The 9,144-nt window shown below is 39.8% G+C and overlaps 1 pseudogene; it reads left to right on the forward strand.

Moving 5' to 3' along the window:
• The first annotated feature begins 2,168 nt into the window (after positions 1–2,168).
• LOC119619777 (protein yippee-like 5) lies at positions 2,169–2,635 on the forward strand (annotated as a pseudogene).
• Positions 2,636–9,144: the final 6,509 nt, after the last annotated feature.

Raw genomic sequence — 9,144 nt, forward strand, 5'->3', positions numbered from 1 at the left:
CCATCGCAGTTTCATTTCTGCAGTGGGACATGCATGACTGTTACTTACTCTTGCTCTGATCTTTCAACTCTCCAGTGGCACTTTCACTTTCTTGGCTTCTTCCATAATTATGTAAGGTCTAAATTTCATAATAAATCCCTTGTTTCATAACTGACAGTGGTTCTTCTTTCCTGTTGGAATCCCAAGATACCCTGTGGGAGGGAATTATTGTTAATGACTGGAGGATTCCTGCTTGGAGAAGCATTACAGTTTGGACTCAGAGATACTGGGTATCCACCTCAGTTCTCCCACAAGCTATCTAACCTCTCAAACCCTATTATTTTATTTTATTTTATTTTATTTTATTTTTGAGATAGGATTTGAAGTGCAGTGATGTGATCTCGGCTCACTGCAACCTCCACCTCCTGGGCTCAAGTGATCCTCCCACATCAGGCCTCCTGAGTAGCTGGGACTACAGGTGTATACCACCACCCCTAGCTAGGTTTTGTAATTTTTGTAGAGATGGGGTTTTCACCATGTTGGACAGCCTGGTCTTGGAACTCCTGGGCTCAAGCAATCTACCCACCTTGGCCTCTCAAAGTGCTAAGATTACAGGTGCGAGCCACCGCACCTGGCCCCCATTTTATTTTCTTATAACCAATAACATATAACATATATATATACACACACACACATACACACACACATATATATAAAATAACACATAAAATATATTAACATATAACAAATAGCCAATAACATGAGCTACCTTATATTAGAGAGTCTTTGTGAGGTTTAGATGACATGTTTCATGTAAAGCACTTAGTTTAGCAAATAGTAAATGCTGAGTAAATGTTAATTTTTTTTTTCACTGACAATTCTTGCTCCAAAATTGTTAGTTATTATTAAAGGAGCTTAATGCCTGAAGGGGAACCAGGTACTAGAGCCTAAAATATATGAAGAAAAGCAAACCGTTGAGCATAGGTGTTTTAAGGTGTGGGGAGAGCTGAGGTTGGCAAGACAAGCAGGAATCAGCAATGGGTGGAGCACAACAGGGAGGCAAGATGGAGGAATAGCGCAGCTCAGGAGAGAAGCTGTAAAAGTCAAGTACCCAAGCACCAGGGGAACAGAGGCATAAAACTGCAGGTTCAGAATGGGCATCACTCACTGTCTGCTGCGGATCCCTCCTGCTAAGTCAAGCCAGGTCTCCCTGGATCACTGGCTGCTATGTAGGATTTAGCATAGGGGGATTTCTGGATCACTCTGCTAGTTCACAGCTCTTACTCTGCTTCAAGTATTGAAGATGTTTTTGGTGGCACTAAAAGAAGTGCAGAATGGCCAGCACCCACTTGGTCCTCTCTCAGAGTGTCACAGCAGCCATAATGGGGGAAGGAGGAGTTATGTCATACAGAACCTCACACCTCAACCCTAGTAAAAAGAGCAGAGATTCAGGGTGAATGTGCATGTGTGTTGGGGGGGTGATGAAGGGGACAGGTATAATGAGTGATAATAGCTAGGTAGACACCCTGTTCATAACCTCTACCTCTTCAAAGAGATCCAAGAAACTATGTTTGAGTTGGAATCATGCCTATGTTGGAGAAGAAAAAAGCCCACACTTCCTTCTTCCTGAACTAACTGCATTAGGATCATGTGCCACTAAGGCATCACCCATGGGCAATGAAAAGGCTTTAAACAAATGGAAAAAAATCTGGATATCACATGGAATGAGAAAACATGATTAGAGAGAAGTGTAGATGTGTGACTTTACAGAAGGCTCTGGACGTACCTAATAGCTATCTTTGGCTATCTGAAAGCCTTCATGGGAAGAAAGGTTGGAGATCAATGAATGGAAATTAAGAGAAGGTAGGTTTGTCTCAGTGTATCTCTGTCATTGAGGATTTCCAAGCAGAAGCCAGATGAAGAAGAGGAAGAGAGTGATGAGGAGGAGAAAAGGAAGAAGAAGAAAGAGGAGAAGGAAAAGGAAGAAAGAGGAAGAGGAGGAGGTCAGCATTCATTGAGCACTTCCTATGTACCAGGCATTGTTTTAAATAAGCTACATATATTATCTTATTAAAATCTTACAGTATCACAACCCAGCTTCAGGGGAAGCCCAGGTCAGCCCAGTTACGCCCACTGTGGGTTGTGTCCTACCTTTCACTTGCTGTTGGGAGGATTGGTGTGCTCTTGCAGCCCCTTTATTCTACTCACCTATGCAGGTTTTTAAAACTTCAGCTCTAAAAATGGACAGAATTTTCCTTGATCATATTGGCAGTACCCATCTGTTTTCTTGTGCAAACTGTGATATAATCCTGACCAATGGCTCAGAACTCAATTCATCTCTACTAGGTGCACAGGCACCACTAGCAGGGCATTTCTTTGTCACAAAGTAGTTAACCTATAGTATGGTGAAGTTCAAGATCAGATCATGCTCACTGGCTGCCACATGGTTCAAGATGTGAGCTATAAAAACTGCAACAGTCAACTGGGATGGATCTGTGAGTTTGCCACTGAAGACAGCCAGCATTATAAGGAAGGCTGTGTGATCCTGAAATGTGCTCTAGTTTGAGAGAATGAGGGCTTTGAGGAACATGTACCATTCAATAACTCTTGGAAGAAAATGAGCTCAATCCATCTTTTCCCAGGTTTCCTTCACTGAAAACAAAAATCTGCTTATACACACTGCCAGCTTAGCATCAGAGTCAGGTTCATAAACTGTGTAACAAGAGGTTGTGAGAATCTAAGATGGAACCTTTCTTTCTTTTTTAAAAAAAATTTTTTTTATTTTCCATATAATGACAGAGTGTGGAAAGAATATTATGTAGATGCCATTAATTTTTCCCTATGTTTACATCTTAAGGCAGAAGAGTCTGTCTGCAACTCTGTGATGGGCTGTGTAAAGAAAAAAATCTGGGCTATTAAAGTGGAAAAGTATGTTTTACATAAAATTTGAAAGGAAATATGTCAAGAGCATGGGTTTTTAACTTGAGCTTCATTTTAAACTTCTTTTTTAAAAACCCAATTATTTTACCTGACTTGCTAGCTTCAGAGAAGAGATCCAAATCTGGGCCCAGCACTAAGGACTCAGTTTTAGAGTGACCTGTGCTGGCCAAGGTGCCATATTCTTGTTGGAGATGAACCATAGCATTTTCCTTGCCAGTCTTGACCCAAAGGTGCCACCATTCCAGTTATTTATCACCATATAATTGGTGTTGATTGGAAACTTTTTCTGAAATGGGGCAAAATTGCTTGGTTGTCTTTTTCTTTGTAACAAGCATAGTAATATAAATAAAGTAATCGTTGGGAAAAAAATCTTACAATATCCTTATAAAGTACTGAGGCACAGAGAAGTTAAAGAAACTGCCCATATTTACAGGATTTGGGATGATGGAGCTGAGACTTAAACCCAGGAAAGTCTGTTTCCAGATGCTATGCTCCAAACTACTACATTCTTTGATTTATAATGCAAGGAGATTCCTGTATCCAGCAGGAGTTCAGGTGTTATTATTTCTGAGCTTTCCTCCAACTCAGACCACTAAGCTCTTTCCAGGGCTAAGATGGTTAGTGTCCAGTACCATTCAACAGTTATGGAACACTGACCATTCACCAGGCTCTGGGGTGGGCGCTAGGGGCATTCAGATGAATAAGACAAGACAGTCCTGTAATAGACAAAGGTGCAGGGAACTTCCGTGGTCCACAAAGACAGAATCACAGTCTTTCCTCTGAGAGTTGGCAAGCTTGTAAAGAAGGCAGTATTTGCTTTTGAAACACCCTACTCTCACCTTAGCTCCTTTTGTCACCACACTCTCCTTTCTGGTGTCAACCAGCAAACCCACAAACATCTCACTGTTGAGTGAGGGTTCCTGACCGTGTGTGGTGCTAAGAAGGCCGAGCAGCAGAGTGAGCGTGTGTATAACGAGGCAAACTTGTTTTCGAGGTTCAGCTCAGCCACTGCTGGGTAGAATAAATCATGTGTTTAAGGCAAAGCAGCCAGAGATATTAGCCCCCCTCCCATACCTGCCAGTTATGACTCATTCTCCCCGCTTCACCTAAAGCTATCAGATCTGGACAGGAAAATAAAGAGGTATTGTGTAATCTGTGTAATCATTTTGAATTCTGTAAACATGGGCAGTACATTTAACTTCTCTGTGCCTCAGTACTTTATGGGACTGTTGTAAGATTTTTTTTCCCTACTATTACTTTATTTATATTACTATGTTTGTTACATGGAAAAGGACGACCAAGCAGTTCTGTCCCATTTTAGAAAAATATATAGGTACACACACACATATATACACACACACACACATATACATACACACACACACAAGTATGTATGATTGTTCTATAACTAAAGATATTTATTGAGCCCTTGCTATATGCCAGGCAATGGGTATATAGGTAAAGCAGCATTCATGAGCTTTACCCATCTTAATTCATTAAATCCTTATCACAACCATGTTGGATCAGTGTCATGGCAGCTACATTTTACAGATGAGAAAATGAGACACAGAGAAATAAAGCAAATTGTTCAAAATCACAGGGTTAGTAAATAGGGAGTCAGTTTAGCACATAAACAATACTGCTTCTGTCACTAAAATAGAAAATTGAACTCTGAGAATTAATAAATTAACCTGAAAGCCACAGTAGGGCAGTGAGAGGGTCAGAATGCCACCTGATAAGTATGTTCACCATGTAGGGGCCTGTTTCTACCACTCCCGTATCTCCCAAGAGGACACAGAAAAGATCCTCGGCAATCCTTCCCCCAATAAACATGGTGTGGTGGGTTTGTGTAGTGATATACATTCCTCAATGTCTATGTATGCTCGTGTATATGTAGGTTGGTGCAAAAGCATTTGCAGTTTTGCCATTGAAAGTAATGGTACAACTTCAATTACTTTTACACCAAACTAATACTTGCTTTTCAGGGTCCCAACTGCATAAAGGCTAATCCCTCTGCTCATCCATTTTTAGAATGTCAGAGACTAATCACTGCCAAAGAAGTGATTCTTTGCATTCTTTGCAAAATGCAGAGAATATACAAAATGCATATTCTCTGCATTTTGCTCCAAGCATTGATCCATCAATTGCCTTTGCTCTTCACAGAAGTGAAATAGGACAATGGAGATACAAACCGTGCCAAAAATCCCTGCCCCTAAGGGAAGAAAAGAGGAACATTGGATTGTCCCCTTCATAATCTGACAGGCGCTTGAGAAGAAAGAGCCCATATTTAAAATGGTTAATGCATTTTGACTTTAGAGCAATAACATTTTTCATAGAAAAAGAAGGGTAATATATTTGAAGAGTAAGAAGTCATGCCATCAAATGAGAAAGTTCAAAGTATATCCATGAGACAGGAACTTAAATTCTGGACTGATTATACTTGTGTAATCTATAGCAGGTAATTAAACTCTGTGAATCTCAGCTTCCTCATCTATGAAATGAACCGAGTTTTATAGATGAGGAAAGTTTGTGTAGCACAGCATCACAATGCAGTAAATGCTAGTTTATGTTTCAGTAGTCAGAAAGAGTACTGGGCAAAAAATGCTATTTTCATATATTTTTCTCTCTCTCTCTCTTTTTTTTTGTTTTTGTTTTTGAGATGGAATCTTGCTCTGTCGCTCAGGCTGGGGTGCAGTGGTGTGATCTTGGCTCACTGCAACCTCCACCTCTTAGGCTCAAGCGATTCTCCTGCCTCAGCCTCCCTAGTAGCTTGAATTATAGATGCACACTACCACGCCCAGCTATTTTTTGTATTTTTGGTAGACATGAGGTTTCACTGTGTTGGCCAGACTGGTCTCAGACTCCTGACCTCAGGTGATCCGCCTACCTCGGCCTCCCAAAGTGCTGAAGTGACTGCTTTAGTGTCTATCACCCAGAGACAGAATTAATGCAGTTTTAAGATTGCATGAAAAGATTCTCTGAAAGTCAACAAAGTCTCTGGCTTCATACCAAGCATCTCAACTCATGTTAAAAAGTTCAAGGAAGTAAATTTTGAAGTTGAAATTATAGAACTTTTAGAAAAGAACCTACATCCAAATTCCTGCCATTTGAGGATAGTCAAAAATTTGTTAGACTAAAAAAGCATAAAGCATAAAAAGTTAAAAATCGATACATTGGATTTCATCACAATTAAAAATATCTTCCCTTTGAAAGGCATCATTAAGAAAATGTAAGCCAAATACTGGGAGAAAATAGTCCCAATTCATATATTAGCAAAGGATTTGTATCCAAGACATATAAAGAACTCTTGCAACTAAATCATAAGACAATCCAGTTAAAATGGACAAAAGACTTGAGCAGACATTTCACAGGAAATATATGAAGGGCTCCTAAAAGACACTTGACATCATTAGATAGATACACACAAATTAAAACCATTCTGAGATACAATATGTATTCATTGAATTACTAAAATTAAAAAGACAAACAAAATGTATTAGTTTCCTATTGCTGCCATAATAAATTACCACACACTTACAACACAAACTTATTGCCTTACAGTTCTTGAGGTGAGACATCTGAAATGGAGCTTATAGGGCTAAAATCAAGCTGTCTGCAGAGCTGCATTCCTTCTGGAAGCTTTAAGAGAAAACCTATTCTTTGACTTTTTAATTTTTTTAGTGGTGCCCTCATTCCTTAGCAGATGACTACATCACTCTGACCTGTTTTCATCCTCACATCTCCTCTAACTCTTCTGCCTCCACTTTCCATCTTTTAAGGACCTTTATGATTATTTCGGCTCATCTGGATAATCTCTTCATCTCAAGATCCTTAACCAGGCTGGGCATGGTGGCTCACACCTATAGTCCCAACACTTTGGGAGGCCAAGGTGGGAGGATCACTTGAGCTCAGGAGTTCGAGAGTAGCCTGGGTAACACAGCAAGACCCTCTCTCTACAAAAAGTAAAATAAAATAAATAGCCAGGCATGATAGTGCGTGCCTGTAGTCCCAGTGGGAGGATCGCTTGAGCCCGGAGGTTGAGGCTACAGTGAGCCATGATTGCACCACTGGACTTCAGCATGGACAACACAGAAGAGTCCTCTCTAAAAAAAAAATCCTAAAAAAATAAAAGATTCTTATTCACATCTACAAAGTCCCTTTTGCCATGTAAGGTAACATATTTACAGGTTTTGGGGATTAGAACATGGACATCCTTTGGGAGCTATTATTTTGTCTACTGCAAATATCAACTGTTGGTGAGAATGTTGTGATGGTTAATTTTATGGGTTAACTTGACTGGGCTAAGGGATGCCAGATAGCTGGTATAACTTTTTCTGGTATGTCTGTGAGGATATTTCCAGAAGACATTAACCTTTGACTTGGTAGAAAATAAAGAAAATCACCCTTCAATGTAGGCAGGCATTGTTCCATCCATTGAGGACTCAGATAGAACAACAACAACAACAAAAAACTGAGGGCAAATTCACTCTCTGTTTAAACTGGGACACCCATCTTCACTGTCTTTGGACAAGAGTACTCCTGACTGTTAGACCTCCTAACTCACTACTGGCTTTCTTGGTTCTCCAGCTTGCAGACAACTTCTTGGCCTCTGTAACTGTGTAAGCCAATTCCCATAATAAATTATATACATATATAGAATCTCCTATTGGTTCTGTTTCTTTGAAGACCTTTGATTAATACAGAGGTAGAATACCTGAACTCACACTGTTTGTGGGAATGTAAAATGGTACAGCTATTTTTAAAAGCTATTTGCCAATTTCTTGAAAGTTTCTTACCTAACCACCCAGCAATTTCACTGCTAGGTATTTACCCAAAAGAAAGGAAAACATATATTCACACAAAGACTTGCACACAATGCAACTTTATCATGTTCACAACCTGGAAACAACTAAAATGTCTATCTACAAGTGAACAGATTTTTTAAAGCTATAATATACAATATTATACTCAGTAATAAAAATGAACAAATTATGGGTATATGCAACAATATGAGTGAGCAAAACACCACCAAACACAGAAGAGTACATATTGTGATTCCGTTATATAAAATTCTAGAATAAGCAAAATTAACATGTAATGACAGAATCACTTGGGGTCCAAGTGGACTGTAGATAGGCAAGAAGAAATTCTTGGGGTGATGAAAATGTGCTAAATCTTGATTGCAGTAGTAGTTACATGAATGTATTCATTTGTCAAAACTAATTGAGCTCCACCCAACAAAGGAGTGCATTTTGTTGTATATTAATTATACCTCCATAAAGTTCAATATTTTTCTATTCTGAGAAGGATATTACTTGCGCTCTCTGATGAGGCTAAATAGCTTCCAGGAATCTCTTCCTGTCTAGCAAGAAGTGCTTCAGTGGCCATTAGGCTCCATTTCATCTTACTTTGCTCTCAATTGAGATTAAACAAAAAAACAACAAAACTCTATGGAACTTGGGTCGCAAAGAGATATCTGCACTCCCATGTTTCTTGCAGCATTATTTACAATAGCTAAGGTGTGTAAGCAACCTAAGTGCCCACCAACAGATGAATGGATAAAGAACATGTAGTGTATATACACAATGGAATACTATACAGCCTTGAAAAGTGAAATCCTGTCATTTGCAACAACACGGATGAACCTAGGGGATGTTATGCTAAGTGAAGTAACAGGCACAGAAAGACTAATTTCACTCATATGTGGACTCTAAAAAATTTGAACTCACAGGCTGGGCGTGTTGACTCATGCCTGTAATCCCAGCACTTTGGGAGGCCGAGGCAGGTGGATCACTTGAGGTCAGGAGTTCGAGACCAGCCTGGCCAACATGGTGAAACCCCCCCCCCCCATCTCTACTAAAAATGCAAAAAATTAGCCAGACGTGGTGGTGCATGCCTATAATCCCAGTTACTCAGGAGGCTGAGATAGGAGAATCGCTTGAACCTGGGAAGCAGAGGTTGCAGTGAGCTGAGATTGCACTGAGAGTCCATCTCAAAAAATTTTGTTTTTGTTTTTGGAATTCATAGAAGAAGAGAGTAGAATCGTGGTTACCAGGGACTGGGAGGTTGGGGGCAGGAATGGTGAACTCTTGGCCAAATGGTACAAAGTTTCAGTTAGACAGGATGAATAACTTCTGGAGATCTCCTGTACAGTATGGTAACTGTAATTAATAATAGCGTATTGACTATTTGCAAATTGCTAACAGAGTAGATTTCAATTGTTCT

The sequence above is a fragment of the Chlorocebus sabaeus genome, chromosome 25, assembly GCF_047675955.1.
Source record: "Chlorocebus sabaeus isolate Y175 chromosome 25, mChlSab1.0.hap1, whole genome shotgun sequence".
In the NCBI taxonomy this organism is placed as follows: domain Eukaryota; kingdom Metazoa; phylum Chordata; class Mammalia; order Primates; family Cercopithecidae; genus Chlorocebus; species Chlorocebus sabaeus.